This window comes from Monodon monoceros, unplaced genomic scaffold (assembly GCF_005190385.1).
Source record: "Monodon monoceros isolate NGI ecotype Baffin Bay Population unplaced genomic scaffold, NGI_Narwhal_1 Super_Scaffold_14, whole genome shotgun sequence".
NCBI classification, from domain to species: Eukaryota; Metazoa; Chordata; class Mammalia; order Artiodactyla; family Monodontidae; genus Monodon; species Monodon monoceros.
The window spans coordinates 53,670,410-53,687,316 of NW_021703770.1; the positions used below are offsets into that span (position 1 = coordinate 53,670,410).

Here is a 16,907-nt window from a genome sequence, read left to right on the forward strand (position 1 = left end):
ACTGAATTTACTTGAACTTGTGTCCAAATTAAATTAGGTATATTTGTGTGGGTCTATTTCTGGGTTTTCTGCTCTGTTCCATTGATCTACACCTCTTCACACTGTCTTGGCTACTGTACCTATGTAAGTCAGTCACCTGGTAGAATGATTTCACCAACTTCATTCTTTTTCAAAAGTGTTTTAGTTATTCTAGTCCCTTTGCCTTTCCATATAAATTTTATAGTAAATTTTTTATACATACAAAGATCTTGGGATTTTATAGAATTTGCATTAAACCTATATATCAATTTGGGGAGAATTTACATCTTCCAACCTATGAACACAATATGTCCATTTATTTAGATCATCTTTGATTTCTTGCATCAGTATATTATAATTTTCAGCCTGCAGATCTGGTACAGTTTTCTTGTTTTTAGGCTTTACTTAAGAATTTCATTTGGGGGAATTATTGTAAATGGCATTATATTTTAAATTTTGGTCTCCACAAATTTGTTGCTTGCATATAGAAATATGATTGATATGTGTGTGTTGATTTTGTATTCTGTGACCCTGATGAACTTACTTAATTTTAGGAGCTATTTTCCTTTTTTTTGTAGATACATAAGTATTTTCTACATAGACAATCATGTCATCTGCCAAAGACATTTTTATTTCCCCCTTCCTTCCTTCCTTCCTTCCTTCCTTCCTTCTTTCTTTCCTTCCTTCTTTCTTTCTTTCTTTCTTTCTTTCTTTCTTTCTTTCTTTCTTTCTTTCTTTCTTTCTTTCTTTCTCTCTCTTTCTCTCTCTCTCTTTCTCTCTCTCTCTCTCTTTCTTTCTTTCTTTCTTCTTTTCTTTTTTTAAAACATCTTTATTGGAGCATAATTGTTTTACATTGTTGTGTTAGTTTCTGCTGTCTAACAAAGTGAATCAGCTAGAGGTATACATATATCCTCATATCCCCTTCCTCTTGCGTATCCCTCCCACCCTCCCTATCCCACCCCTCTAGGTGAACACAAAGCACAGAGCTGATCTCCCTGTGCTATGTGGCTGCTTCCCACTACCTATTTTACATCTGGTAGTGTATATATGTCCATGCCACTCTCTCACTTCGTCCCAGCTTTCCTTCCCCCTCCCCACGTCCTCAAGTCCATTCTCTACATCTGTGTCTTTATTTCTGTCCTGCCCCTAGGTTCTTCAGAACAATTTTTTTTTATGTCCCATATATATGTGCTAGCATAGGTATCTGTTTTTCTCTTTCTGACTTACTTCACTCTGTATGAAAGACTCTACGTCCATCCACCTCACTACAAATAACTCAATTTTGTTTCTTTTTATGGCTGAGTAATATTCCATTGTATATATATGCCACATCTTCTTTATCCATTCATCCATCGATGGACACTTAGGTTGCTTCCATGTCCTGGCAATTGTAAATAGAGCTGCACGTTGTGGTACATGACCCTTTTTGAATTATGGTTTTCTCAGGGTATATGCCCAGTAGTGGGATTGCTGGGTCATATGGTAGTTCTATTTTTAGTTTTTTAAGGAACCTCCATACTCTTCTCCATAGTGGCTGTATCAAATTACATTCCCACCAACAGGGCAAGAGGGTTCCCTTTTCTCCCCACCTCCCCCCCCCCCCAGCATTTATTGTTTGTAGATTTTTGTATGATGGCCATTCTGATTGGATTGTGGTGATACCTCACTGTAGTTTTGATTTGCATTTCTCTAATGATTAGTGATGTTGAACATCCTATCATGTGTTTGTTGGCAATCTGTATATCTTCTTTGGAGAAATGTCTATTTAGGTCTTCTGCCCAGTTTTGGATTGGGTTGTTTGTTATTTTGATATTGAGCTACATGGCTGTTTGTAAATTTTGGAGATTAATCCTTTGTCAGTTGCTTCATTTGCAAATATATTCTCTCATTCTGAGGGTTGTCTTTTTGTCCTGTTTATGTTTTCCTTTTCTGTGCAAAAGCTCTTAAGTTTAATTAGGTCCCATTTGTTTATTTTTGTTTTTATTTCCATTTCTCTAGGAGGTGGGTCAAAAAGGATCTTGCTGTGATTTATGTCATAGAGTGTTTTGTCTATGTTTTCATATAAGAGTTTTATAGTGTCTGGCCTTACATTTAGGTCTTTAATCCATTTTGAGTTTATTTTTGTGTATGGTGTTAGGGAGTGTTCTAATTTCATTCTTTTAAATGTAGCTGTCCAGTTTTCCCAGCACCACTTGTTGAAGAGACTGTCTTTTCTCCATTGTATATCCTTGCCTCCTTTGTCATAGATTAGTTGACCATAGGTGCATGGGTTTATCTCTGGGCTTTCTATCCTGTTCCATTGATCTATAATTCTGTTTTTGTGCCTGTACTTTATTGTCTTGATTACTGCAGCTTTGTAGTATAGTCTGAAGTCAGGGAGTCTGATTTCTCCAGCTCCGTTTTTTTCCCTCAAGACTTCTTTGGCTATTCAGGGTCTTTCGTGTCTCCATATAAATTTTAAGATATTTTGTTCTAGTTCTGTAAAAAATGCCATGGGTAGTTTGATAGGTATTGCATTGAACCTGTAGATTGCTTTGGGTGGTAGAGTCATTTTCACATGTTGATTCTTCAAATCCAAGAACATGGTATATCTCTCCATCTGTTTGTATCCTCTTTAATTTCTTTCATCAGTATCTTATAGTTTTCTGCATACAGGTCTTTTGTCTCCTTAGGTAGGTTTATTCCTAGGTATTTTATTCTTTTTGTTGCAATGGTAAATGGGAGTGTTTCCTTAATTTCTCTTTCAGATTTTTCATTAGTGTATAGGAATTCAAGAGATTTCTGTGCATTAATTTTGTACCCCTGCTACTTTACCAGATTCATTGATTAGCTCTAGTAATTTTCTGGTAGCATCTTTACTATTCTCTATGTATAATATCATCAAACTTTGTCATCTGCAAACAGTGACAGCTTTACTTCTTCTTTTCCAATTTGGATTCCTTTTATTTCTTTTTCTTCTCTGATTGCTGTGGCTAAAACTTCCAAAACTATGTTGAATAATAGTGATGAGAGTGCACACACTTGTCTTGTTCCTGATCTTAGAGGAAATGGTTTCAGTTTTGCACCATTGAAACGATGTTGGCTGTGGGTTTGTCATATATGGCCTTTATTATCTTGAGGTAAGTTCCCTCTATGCCTACTTTCTGGAGAGTTTTTACCAGAAATGTGTGTTGAATTTTGTCAAAAGCTTTTTTTGCATCTGCTGAGTTGATCATATGGTTTTTATCCTTCAGTTTGTTAATATGGTGTATAACATTGATTGATTTTCATATATTGAATCCTTGCATTCCTGGGATAAACCCCACTTGATTATGGTGTATGATCCTTTTAATGTGTTGCTGGATTCTGTTTGCTAGTATTTTGTTGAGAATTTTTGCCTGTATGTTCATCAGTAATATTGGTCTGTGGTTTTCTTTTTTGTGACATCTTTGCCTGGTTTTTGTATCAGGGTGATGGTGGCCTTGTAGAATGAGTTTGGGATGTTCCTCCCTCTGCTATATTTTGGAAGAGTTTGAGAAGGATAGGTCTTAGCTTTTCTCTAAATATTTAATGGAATTTACCTGTGAAGCCATCTGGTCCTGGGCTTTTGTTTGTTGGAAGATTTTTATCACAGTCTCAATTTCAGTGCTTGTGATTGGTCTGCTTATATTTTCTATTTCTTTCTGGTTCAGTCTCAGAAAGTTGTGCTTCTCTCAGAAATTGTCCATTTCTTCCAAGTTTTCCATTTTATTGGCATATAGTTGCTTGTAGTAATCTCTCATGATCCTTTTTATTTCTGCAGTGTCAGTTGTTACTTCTCCTTTTTCATTTCTAATTCTGTTGATTTGAGTCTTCTTCCTTTTGTCCTTGATGAGTCTGGCTAATGGTTTATCAATTTTGTTTATCTTCTCAGAGAACCGGCTTTTAGTTTTATTGATCTTTGCTATCATTTCCTTCACTTGTTTTTCATTTCTTTCCGCTCTGATCTTTATGATTTCTTTACTTCTGATAATTTTGGGGTTTTTTGTTCTTCTTTCTCTAATTGCTTTAAGTGTAAGGTTAGGTTGTTTATTTTAGATTTTTCTTGTTTCTTGATGTAGGATTGTACTGCTATAAACTTCCCGCTTAGAACTGCTTTTGCTGCATTCCATAGGTTTTGGGTCATCGTGTTTTCATTTTCATTTGTTTCTAGGTTTTTGTTTTGATTTCCTCTTTGATTTCTTCAGTGATCTCTTGGTTATTTAGTACTGTATTATTTAACCTATGTGTTTGTATTTTTTACAGAATTTTTCCTGTAATTGATATCTAGTCTCATAGCGTTGTGGTCGGAAAAGATACTTGATAAAATTTCAGTTTTCTTAAATTTACCAAGGCTTGATTTGTGACCCAACATATGATCTGTCCTGGAGAAAGTTCCATAAGCACTTGAGAAGAAAGTGTATTCTGTTGTTTTTGGATGGAATGTCCTATAAATATCAATTAAGTCCATCTTGTTTAATGTGTCATTTAAAGCTTGTGTTTCCTTTTTTATTTTCATTTTAGATGATCTGTCCATTGGTGAAAGTGGGGTGTTAAAGTCCCCTACTATGATTGTGTAAATACTGTTCCATTGATCTATATTTGATCTAAAATATTGATCTAAAATCCCCTATAATTCAAATGTTGGTGCGTTTAATGTTGTCCCACAGGTCTCTGAGACTGTCCTCAATTCTTTTCATTCTTTTTTCTTTATTCTGCTCACAGTAGCTATTTCCAGTATTTATCTTCCAGGTCACCTACCCATTCTTCTGCCTCAGTTATTCTGCTATTGATTCCTTGTAGAGAATTTTTAATTTTATTTATTTTGTTGTTCATCTTTGTTTGTTTGCTCTTTAGTTCTTCTAGGTCCTTTTTAAATGTTTCTTCTGTTTTCTCCATTCTATTTCCAAGATTCTGGATCATCTTTACTATCATTACTCTGAATTCTTTTTCAGGTAGACTGCTAGTTCCTCTTCATTTATTTGGTCTGGTGGGTTTTTAACCTTCATCTGCTGTGTATTTCCCTGTCTTCTCATTTTGCTTAACTTACTGTGTTTGGGGTCTCCTTTTCACAGGCTGCAGGTTCATAGTTCCCATTGTTTTTGGTGTCTGCTCCCAGTGGGTAAGGTTTGTTCAGTAGGTTGTGTAGGCTTCCTTTTGGAGAGGACTGGTGCCTGTGTTTTGGTGGATGAGACTGAATCTTGTCTTTCTGGTTGGCAGGACCACATCCAGTAGCGTGTTTTGGTGTGTATGTGAACTTACTATGATTTTAGGCAGCCTCTCTGCTAATGGGTGTGGTTGTGTTCCTGTCTTGCTAGTTGTTTGACATGGGGTTTCCAGCACTGGAGCTTGCTGGTCATTGAGTGGAGCTGGGTCTTAGTGTTGAGATGGAGATCTCTGGGAGAGCTCTTGCCAATTGATATTACGTGGGGCCTGGAGGTCTCTGGTGGTCCAATGTCCTGAACTCAGCTCTCCCACCTCAGAGACTTAGACCTGACACCCAGCCGGAACACCAAGATCCTGTCAGCCACATGGGTGTGGCATGCACCTAACACTTGAGAGAGCAGAAGGGTTTAAAGTCAGAAGAACTGGATGAAGTGATGCCTCAGTCTCTTGCTGGTTGGGGAACCCAGGCACAGCCCAAATCTCCCTGAGCCTGTTTCTCACCTCCACTCAGCCCGGGGCTGTTTCAACGTTGTCAGGGTTCCGCCTGTCACTCGGGGCTGGTGCACCTCCTTCCCAGTGTCCGGCCCTCAGCTGACCTGGAGAGATGCCGGCTTTTTACATTTTGTCTTCCTCCTGTCTGAGGATGAAATTGGTCGAAGTGGTGCTACCGTCGGATCTTTTCAACCTGCCCCTGTGGTGCCTTGGGCCACCACATCCACTAACAAAGACTCTCAGGGTGCGGGGTCCGAGTCACTGGCATGGGCTGTGGAAGGCTGTGGGCTCCAGAGTGGGAGCGCAGAGACTGCGACCATTGTATTTCTTCTTTTCCAATCTTTAGGCCTTTTATTTGGGAAAGAGTAATTTTGCTCCATAAGGCAAAACAATCTATTCGAGACCCTTTTCATAACGGCTACTCCTGGAAGACAATGTCTATCTAGACACTATTCATATAGCTTGGTTGATTGGAAAGAAATTCAACCTTTTTTTTTTTTTTTTACTGCTTTAAGAGAAAAAGCAATTTCTATGAACAACTTGAATTGAAAGACACATGTCATTTGCTTCTTCTCACATATTTGTGAGTGCAGATTTCTTACTCCTTCGAAGAGGAGCTCCACCGTGAGTATTGGCCTACCCTGGCTGCAGGCTCTGAAGACTTCACACAATCCCTGAATTTGTCCTTCACTAATGAGTGCCAGGCTACCCTCAGACGAATGTCTAGAGCTGAGATTAAGACTGCTTTGCTGTACTGGATACTTGCTGAGCTTCTTTTATGAAAATTTCTCTGATCCTCACATTCAGAATTATTCCATCTTTTGTGAGTTCCCACAAAAAGATGCCCTTTTGAGAGCATTTTATTATGTCTTTCCTCTCTCTATCTTTGCCTATTGAGGTGGATAATTCTGTTCTAACCCTCACTCTTTTCACTGAGGCCATAAGAAAGGGTTTTGTGTCATTACTTGTTTGTTTTCAAACTCCTGCTGAGACAGGAGCTTGCCTTAAATCTCACTTTCCTTGACTGAGCCCATATACCTTGTTAAGCCCTTTTTATTCCCTTTCCCTCATCGATGAAACCACTGGCTTATATCATAAAAAACAGGTGAAAATAACTCCCCTGAAACCAAGACCATTTTTCTCATCTACCTATCATGCCTACCAGATTCTTGAAGCATTGCCTCCACTGTAAGATTGAGACCTTGGAAAGGTAAACTAAACCATATTTCCTCAATAGAGACAGTAATTTGGATGAGTTGACTCTCTTTTTAGAAATTAATCTGTCTTGATATTTGCATATTTTCTACCTCCTCATAGTTGGCCTTTGACATCTCATCCTATCTCATAAAAGAACAACAAGGAAAAGAATATCTTTGCCTTTTTTTTTTTTTTTTTTTTTAGATTTCTAGGGTTATGGTGGTTCATTCTTCACACTCTATTAAGGCAAAAATTTATTTAAACTAACCAAAATTTATTTAAACTAAATTTATTTAGCCCCCACCCCCACCCCAGATGTGAAATCTCAAGTAATTTCAGATGCTCACTAGCTGGATGGAAATATAATTATATACCCTACTATGTACCCATCAATGTGATGTGTAAGCAAAGAGATGTATAAGACATCTCTTATACAGTTTCAGTCCTCTCGGGGTATATAATCTGACTGAGGACACAACAGGCACAAACAAACACACAATTCATCCTGGCTCTGTGATAAAATTAGCTGTGATTCATGACCTCAAGATAGCTTCTTTATAGTTAGCTTTTCCAGAATTTTTTTTTTTTGTGGGGGTGGTTAGTTTTCTAATCCATAACTTCTTTGCTCCAGTTTGCTCTGTTGTATGTACCAAATAGGTCACTTCTTCAACTTGACATATTCTAGTCTCTATAAGCAAGCAGGCCTTGAGAGATGTTGGGATTGCACTGCCAGTCAGGATCTTTTTATTGGCTTCTGTGTTGCTCATGACCAGCCTGTGAATCATTTTACCTAAAAAACTGAGATGAAAATTGACTGCTCTGTGGAGTTCCCTAATGCTTTACCACACATCACGTGCAAGTGGGTTAGCTACAGAAAAGTTGGTTGTGTAGAAGTCATTTGAGATTGCTATGAACTCTGGGTCAAACTGTGAGTATCACAGAACTGAATTTCTCTGTTCTGATAGACTTTCAAACTTCAAATTGCATTCTACTTTCAAATATTTACTGAGTGTAAGGTTTTGTCTTGAAGGCTGTATAAATTATTCTTCTTGCAAGGTTCGTATAGTTTGGGAAGGGACAGAAAATACACACTATCGGCTGTGGCACAAGGTATCCTGTGGTAAGTGCCATCAAAAAGTTGCTAACAAAGACTGATAGGGACCTAGAGCTGAGAAACTTTCTGACCCAGAGATCATGGAGAAGGTGGTAGAATTGGAGTGATTTATTTTAGTCTGAGTAGGAGGGTCACAGGTAAATTTGTGGAGAGGGCTTTCCAAGCAAATAAAATGGAGAGTAAAAGGATAATAGTAGGGGAGAAGTTTATGGAAAATGATGAGTAATCTGAACTGGCTGGATTTGGATTTGTGAGGCTATAGCAGGACACAGGACATTTATATTAGTGTTAGTGTCTAGAAATAAGGGAATTGGAGATTGTTGACATTATTGTGTGGCCAATACAGTATTCATACACAGAGGATGCAGTCATAAGTTTGTTGTTTAAGGAAACCAACTCAGGAAGCAGCAGAGTGCATGGATTTTGTGGACAGAGAGTTCATTCGGGATCTGCTTCTTCATTCATGTTGGACATAACAGAAGCTTTCTCTAGGGCAATAATCATGAAAATGGAAAGATGAGATCAGTCTTGGTGACTTTTGGGGATGACTGGAACCCTCAGGTGTTTCTTTTCTTTTCTTTTTTTTTTTGGATGTTGGTGTATAAAAGTACCTTTGTAGAATATTGGATTACCACTATTCAATAGGAATATAATCAAAGTCATAAATGTAAAATATATGTAATAAAAATGTTTAAGAGCTTTATTAAAAAAAGGAAAAAAAGAAACATGTAACTTTAATTTTAATAATTGTTAACTCAAATATAAAAAATATTACCATTTCAACATGTAATCGATATAACAATTATTAATGAGATATTTTCATTTATTTTTTTCTTAGCAAATCTATGGGATCCAGTATGTGCTTAGTACCTAAGAGCACATCTCAGTTTGGATGAACAGTATTTCAAATGCTCCCTAAAGACATTTGCTAGCTAGTGGATAAACTTTTACTTATCTACTTACTACTAATCTACTTTTGCTAATCTACTGTTACTTGGATAAACTCTATTAATCTACTTATCCCATTGTGTCATATTAATTTGTTTCAGTGACATTGAGCTTCTAGAAGTGTGGCCTGGTTTTACTGATGTTTAAAGCTCTAAGGCATGACAGGGTTTCTAACAGAAGTTAAGTCCTCCCAGAATGATTGCTATATAGGTGGAGCAGAGAATGCTGATTTTGGGCCTGATGTTATATTTGGAGGTAGAGATATGGATGTAGGTGTGGGGATAAAAGGGAAGGTTTATACTTCTTAGCCTAACTCAACCCTGACTTAGGAAACTGTACCTTTCCCCTGTAACCCCCACTGAAGCAAATGTGGCTGAGAAAAGTGAGGGGTATTTCTTTCATTCCCATATTTATAAGAAGTACTCACAGACAAGGAGTTGGTATGATAAAGTTGTTTGGAGGCACTGATGAGAGATTCATTAAAAATATTTAGTGATAAAAAAAAGCATCATGGCTGAAATGCATTCTTTTCTATTAAAAATGGCATCAATTGTTCCCCACTTTTAAAATGCTTCCTTTTAACATCATACAACTGATTTTCTTTCTCTTTTCCTTATTGTATTAATCATGTTATTAATTTTCATTATCTTACGATGTTTTGACATCTTAAAAATCTTGCTGGCTGGGGAGGGACTGCCCCTCCCAAGGCCAGCCAATTCTTAGAGAAAAAAGGGCTTGTCAGGGAGTATGCCTTTCTTATCAAAATCAACCAATCTTGAGTTTATACCCCCAACAACCCACTTTATTAACTTACATACCAACTCTTCTGCCCTAAATCATCCCAGGGTTAGGTACCAGGCAGCTACAGACTCCTAGAGCCCAAAACCTGCCAAAATATTCAAATTAGCCAATCCTAAATTGTTTCCCCTGCTCTGTCTTGCCTTTTCCACGGAAACCCCAATAAGTGCTCTGGCCTAGGCTTTACCCTCACTCCTTCTTCTGCGTCCTGACCAAACGTGATGCTTCCCATGTGGCCCTGCATAGCATGGTGTGCTCCCTTGTCTCAAGAGATTTAAATAATAAATTCTTCTTTCAATAGCAATGACATCTCTGTGTTGTCACTCAGTCACCTCCATAAATTAAAATCCCATGAGTAAAAATGAGACACCTATCGGCTTCTTTGTGTCAGTTATTTTACACTTCAGTTATGCTGGACATGTATCCTTGCCAGAAGGTAAATTTAGGACCCATGCTGAACGGTACATTGAAGCATTTTTAAATTGTACTTGCACAGTGAAGGGAAGTCCCCCTATTCCCATTGTGCATGGGTAGCGTGGTGTGGGTTGTGGGTAATGAGAAAAAAGGGAGCAAAACACTAGTTAAACATTCTTATAAAGAATATTATGAACATTATAAAGAAGATTTAAAACACCAGAATGTGGATTATGTATGTAGTACACGCTGGGTGGTTTTTTCTATGCTATCTCATTCAATCATCCTCAGTATACAGGTGAGATACAAAAAGATAACTTGCTCGAGGTCACACAACTAGGTGTAGGCTGGATTTGAATCAGGTCCTTCTTATTCCATCACCCATGTTCTCACCACTACATGACATTCTCCTTTTCTAAAAGATCTCAAATTCTGAATAAAAGAATGAATCTAAACACTATAAAACTCTTAGAAGAAAACATAGGCAGAACACTATGATGTAAATCACAGCAAGATCCTTTTGGACCCACCTCCTAGAGAAATGGAAATAAAAACAAAAATAAACAAATGGGACCTAAGGAAACTTAAAAGCTTTTGCACAGCAAAAGAAAACATAAACAGGACAAAAAGACAACCCTCAGAATGGGAGAAAATATTTACAAATGAAGCAACTGACAAAGGATTAATCTCCAAAATATACAAGCAGCTCATGCAGCTCAATATCAATAAAACAAATAACCCAATCCAAAAATGGGTGGAAGACCTAAATAGACATTTCTCCAAAGAAGATATAAGATTGCCAACAAACACATGAAGGAATGCTCAACACCACTAATCATTAGAGAAATGCAAATCAAAACTACAATGAGGTATCACCTCACACCAGTCAGAAGGGACATCATCAGAAAATCTACAAACAATAAATGTTGGAGAGAGTGTGGAGAAAAGGAATGCTCTTGGACTGTTGGTGGAAATGTAAATTGATACAGCCACTATGGAGAAGAGTATGGAGGTTCCTTAAAAAACTAAAAATAGAACTACCATCTGACACAGCAATCCCACTACTGGGCATTTACCCTGAGAAAACCATAATTGAAAAAGAGTCATGTACCACAATGTTCATTGCAGCACTCTTTTCAATAGCCACGACATGGAAGCAACCTAAGTGTCCATTGACAGATAAATGGATAAAGAAGATGTGGCACATATATACAATGGAATATTACTCAGCCATAAAAAGAAACGAAATTGAGTTTTTTGTAGTAAGGTGGATGGACCTAGAGCCTGTCATACAGAGTGAAGCAAGTCAGAAAGGGAAAAACAAATACCATATGCTAACACATATATACGGGATCAAAAGAAAACAAAAAGGGTTCCAAAGAACCTAGGGGCAGGACAGGAATAAAGACGCAGACGTAGAGAATGGACTTCCGGACGTGGGAGGGAGAATGGTAAGCTGGGACGAAGTGAGAGAGTAGCACTGACATATGTACACTACCAGATGTAAAGTAGATAGCTAGTGGGAAGCAGCCGCATAGCACAGGGAGATCAGCTCGGTGCTTTGTGACCACCTAGAGGGGTGGGATAGGGAGGGCGGGAGGGAGATGCAAGAGGGAGGAGATATGGGGATATATGTATATGTATAGCTGATTCACTTTGTTATAAAGCAGAAACTAACACACCATTGTAAAACAATTATACTCCAATAACGAAGTTAAAAAAATAAAATAAACATACTTGGAGGGCTGCAGCATTAGTAACGTTTTCTTATTCTGGATGCCTGATGCATGGCATATTTTTAGATGTAGTGATCAGGGGTCAGTCGAGAATATGGGGGAAAAATGCAGATTTTATTTAGCAATGAACAGGGTGTGAGGTATAGTGATTTGGGGTCATGTGGAAGACAATGACAGACCTTGACAGCCAAGGAGTGTTTCTCGTATTAGGAAAGGAGCAATTCAGGCTCCAGAGGTCTGGCCAGAATGCCGGCAACTGTTGGAAGAAGGCTGTGCAGAAGAGAGGGACTTATATAGCTGCCAAAACAAGTGGAAAAGAAAAGGGAGTGGCAAGTTTCAGCTTTTTTTAGACCACTTGATCTAATTTATTAATTTTCTCAAGTCTACTATATTAATGCTATAACTCAGTCTGTATTTGTAAATATTTCATGGAAACAGAGGCTCTGATGCTTTAGACTTAAGATACATAATGTGGGAGTTTCCTAGGCAATGAGTAAAAATAAGAGGAATGCAATATAACAATAGAACAGTTACCTTTCATAGCTCCTCGAGGATAAAGAATCATGCAAAGATTTTTCTTCTATAATAAAATACTTTATGTCAACACACTTTTCACATGGATAAATGAGCAGATAGGAAGAGAAGGATGGATATGAATAATAAACTACATGAAAAGCAAACCAAACTAGTGCCTCTGTAAGGGGCAAAGAAAAGGGTGTGAATTTGGATCAAGAAGGAAATATCATTGGAAATATGAGATTAGCTGGAAAGTAAACATCTAATTTGATTATCATAGGTGATTATTAAAATTATTTTTGCATTAAAATATTTATTTATGGTTTAATAGATTCTGATTATACTCACTGATGACCTCCTTGAGTCTTCAGATGACTTCAAATTACAAAATTTCAAGACAACAATTTCCCAAAGATTAAACTGAGACATAATTGGATTCCTAATACTTGGAAACTTGGATTCAAATTTTTGAATTAAATAGAAATGTGGAAAAGATAAAGTGACATAACATGGGTTTAGCAGAAAGATTCTCCTGTGTTCCCCTGCTAAATAATCTCTGCTCATAGATTATTGGAAAATGTCAGACAACGCAAAAGAAAGGATATTCCTATGCTGGATGAAGCAGTGAAAACTTGAAAAGTGACTCATTGCCTCTAAATAAGAGCTATTTCAGTTCCCTTTTATTTATATATCTTTTAGTTCAGTGCAAGAAAATATAGTGTGACTTCTAGATGTTCAACATATTCTAGAGCAGATTTTGTTCTAGTTTCCTGAAAATAGATAAAATAACCAGAGTTTTCTAAATATAGAGGTAGGAAGTAAAAACAGGGAGATATGGAGGAGGAATTAAGAATGATGAGTCAGTTGGTACTGAGCTTCAAGGACTCTTAAAATTAAATCTGTTTTCCCCATAGTACCAAAAGCAAGACAGTGACAACATAATTAGAGTTTAGCAATAAGAATGGGCTTTAAATTTAGTGTTTGCCAGAAGACTTTTCTCCCTTGGGCTCAATCTAATTTCCTTCTGAAAAAATATCCAGATTAAGGCACTTTGTGAAAGGATCAACCCTCTCAGTTTTTTTGTTTGTTTTTGTTTTTTTTTTTTCATTCTGGAGAAGAGAACTTCTGAATTCTGGAGGAAAAGAAAATCTAAAATATGTGAGGTAATTCCTCCCCTGCAAATTCTGAATACACATGTAAAAATATGAAAGATAATAGATTTTCTTTTGCTTATAAATTTCTTGTTTTTCTGTGATTTCTTCCTTCCTTTGTTTCTCACCTCACTGAGGGCATTCAATAAGAGAAATGGAAAATAAAAAAACAGAAAGTTCTCATTTACAGTATAGTAGTGGTCTTAGGCTTTAAAAATTATGAAATATTTGATTGGGTTATTTATTTATTTTGCTAGTGAGTTGTCAGAGTTCCTTATATATTTTGGAAATTAATCACTTATTAGATATATGATTGGCAAACATTTTCTTCCATTCTGTAGGTTGCCTTTTCATTCTGTTGCCTTTTCTTTTCTGTGCAGAAGCTTTTTAGTATGATGCAGTCTCACTTGTTTTTTGTTTTTGTTGCCTGTGCTTTGGGTAACATATCCAAGAAGAATGGTTCAGCATCTTTGGAAAACAAGATGGAGGTTCCTCAAAAAATTAAAACTAGAACTACCATATGATCCAGCAATCTCACTTCTGGGTATACATCCAAAATAATTGAAATCAGGATCTTAGAGAAATATCTGCATTCTCATTCACTGCAGCATTATTCACAACAGGCAAGATATGGAAACTACTCAAGTGTCCACTGACAGATGAATGGATAAAGAAAATGTGGTATATGGGTACAATGGACTATTATTCAGCCTTAAGAAAGAAGGACATCTTGCTATTTGTGACAACACAGCTGAACCTGGAGACATTATGCTAAGTGAAATAAGCCAGTAATAGAAGGACACATACACGATTCTACTTATAGGAAGTATTTATAGTCAAACTCATAGAAGCAGAGAACACAATAATGGTTGCCAGAGTTTAGAGGGTGTGGGAGAAACAGGGAGTTGCTTGATGGTTATAAAGTTTCAGTTATGCAAGATGAATAAATTCTAGAGATCTGCTTTACAACATAGTACCTAAAGAGAACAATACGGTATTTGCACACTTTGAACTTTGTTATGTGGATAGATCTCATATTAAATGTTCTTATTATAAAAACAAAAACAAATAAACCCCACCAAAACAAAGGGACACAGGCAACTTTAAGAGGTGATGGATATGTCTGTTACCTTGATTGTGATGAGGGTATCATGGATGTTTGCATATGTCCAGGTGCATCAGTTGTACACATTAAATATGTGTAGTTTTTTAATATATTAATAGCTCAATAAAGCTGTTAAAGTTATGAAATGTTTGAAACTTACAGAAAAGTACAGAGATTAATATAAATACAAACTCACATTTAGCTATCAGCCAGTACTTTCAAATATTAACATTTTGTCATATTTTCTCTTTTCTTTTAATGAAATCACTTATTTCAGAGAAGTTTAAGACTCCTGGATACACTTCTGTGATCCCATCTCCTCTCTCCCCAATGATAAAGCCAATTCTCCTGAATTTAATGTTTAAGGTTCCCATGAAGGAACTTTATGAGCAAAGAGAATCCTATTCATGCTGTCATCAGGTTTATAAATTGATAAACCTTTGAGTAGAGCAAGAAAAGAAAAATAATATCTTTAAGATAGATATAAACATTTTGTTAGACTATGCATTTTTAAGGCTTTATTCCCATTGGTTTAGTGAGCAGTAATCACACCCTTCTTATTCAAAGTGTGGTCCATGGACCAGAGAAAGGGCACCTCCTGGGACAGTGTGTGTTAGAAATGCTGAGTCTCAGGTTCCACTCCAGGTTTACTGGATTAGAATCTGCATTTTAACAAAAATGCCAGGTGATTTATATATGTACTAAAATATGGAAGCACAGGTCTAGAGCAGCTACTCTGAATTTCTGTGTCTCAGCAGGCTGATGGGTCATGATGAGTTGTGAGGTGAATACAAATATACTGTTACTGAGAATAAATAAAGACACACTTTTTGGGAAAGACTTTAAAATAGAGCAAATTTGAAGTACTTCAAACAGTACCCTCACTCAAACTCATGTGCATTTCCTGAGTGGGAGACTAAGTATTGAGATCGGTCTTTAGAGATAAATATATGAACCACTACATTGCGGATATCTGAGTGATTGTGTTGAGATGCTGTGGCTATTGGAGGGTAAGTTGGTGACTGTAGTAGAGTTATCATCCCACAGAATATATAACCCAGTGAGTATCTGCTCTTAGAGATGATCATTCACTCAGTGAACAAATATTTACTCATCCCTTATACAAGCTACCTCCTCTGCTAGACCGCAGGGAACAGTGGTGAACATCAAAGACACAGTGCCTGCCTGACAGTTTCTCAGGGGAGGCAGATATTTAACAAGAGATTGGTCAGTGAATCTTAGGAGAAGAGAAGCCTGAATCTTATGAACCTAGCTAGCTAGCTAGATGATAGATGGTAGATAACAGATAGATGAGAGAGAGATGGTAGATAGTTGATAGATAAATAGAAAGATGATACACAGAGGAGAGAATGAGAACATGTAGCAGAGGTACCTATTGGAGTCTGTGTGTCAGATCCAAAGATTAGAAGCATTTGAAAAATTAGAAGAGAAATGTCTGATTTAAACAGAATATGTGGAATTCTTAGAACATACAGATTCAAAGAGGAACAGGACAACAGAACTTTGGGGCATTTGCTTTAAATATAACCAGACATATCAGATTTTTAAAAAAATGTTATTTACTATGATTAGATATAGCTATCTAGTAGGGCAGTAGGTTATTTGTGAAACGGCATTTGGAAACCTTGATTCAAATATTATTCAGATTTCTCAAGACTTAGTGTTTGAGTCTTTCAGAAGCACTTACTTAGTTTCTGAGGCTTTCAGAAGCACTTATAGTTTAATTGCAAATTGAATCCTAGACTTCTTCCCTGGCGCATGGAGCTGGAAGCTCACTCTCTCTTTCTTTCTCAAGGGTCTCACAGGGGATTCCCAAATTTCTTTAATTTGAAAAAATGAGGACACTAAGCTAGTTTCTTTTCCTTAAATATATTACCTTCTACCTACTAATGCTATTTTTGCAGACTGCCACTGTGACAGAGAGGCAAGAAGAGACAAGAGAAGAATTCAGGCTGCCCTGTCCAGTAATTTAAGTTTTGATTAATAGTGCAATGGTTTCAGGAAAATATTATAATATATACATATATTATATATTACTATATACAATATCCTATATAATATATTGCTATATATTATATAATGTATATATTATAAATAATATATTATATATAATAACACATATATGTATAAATTGTGTGTGTGTGTGTGTGTGTGTGTGTGTGTGTGTGTGTGTTCTTCTGATATTTCCTTTTACTCAGTGGTCCTTCTGCCATTCCAACTTTAACACCTCCTGG

At 36.8% G+C, this 16,907-nt stretch overlaps 1 pseudogene; it reads left to right on the top strand.

Annotated features, from left to right (window-relative positions):
• LOC114895347 overlaps positions 1-6,042 on the top strand; it is a 64,198-nt pseudogene extending 58,156 nt beyond the window's left edge.
• The last annotated feature ends 10,865 nt before the right edge of the window (positions 6,043-16,907 follow it).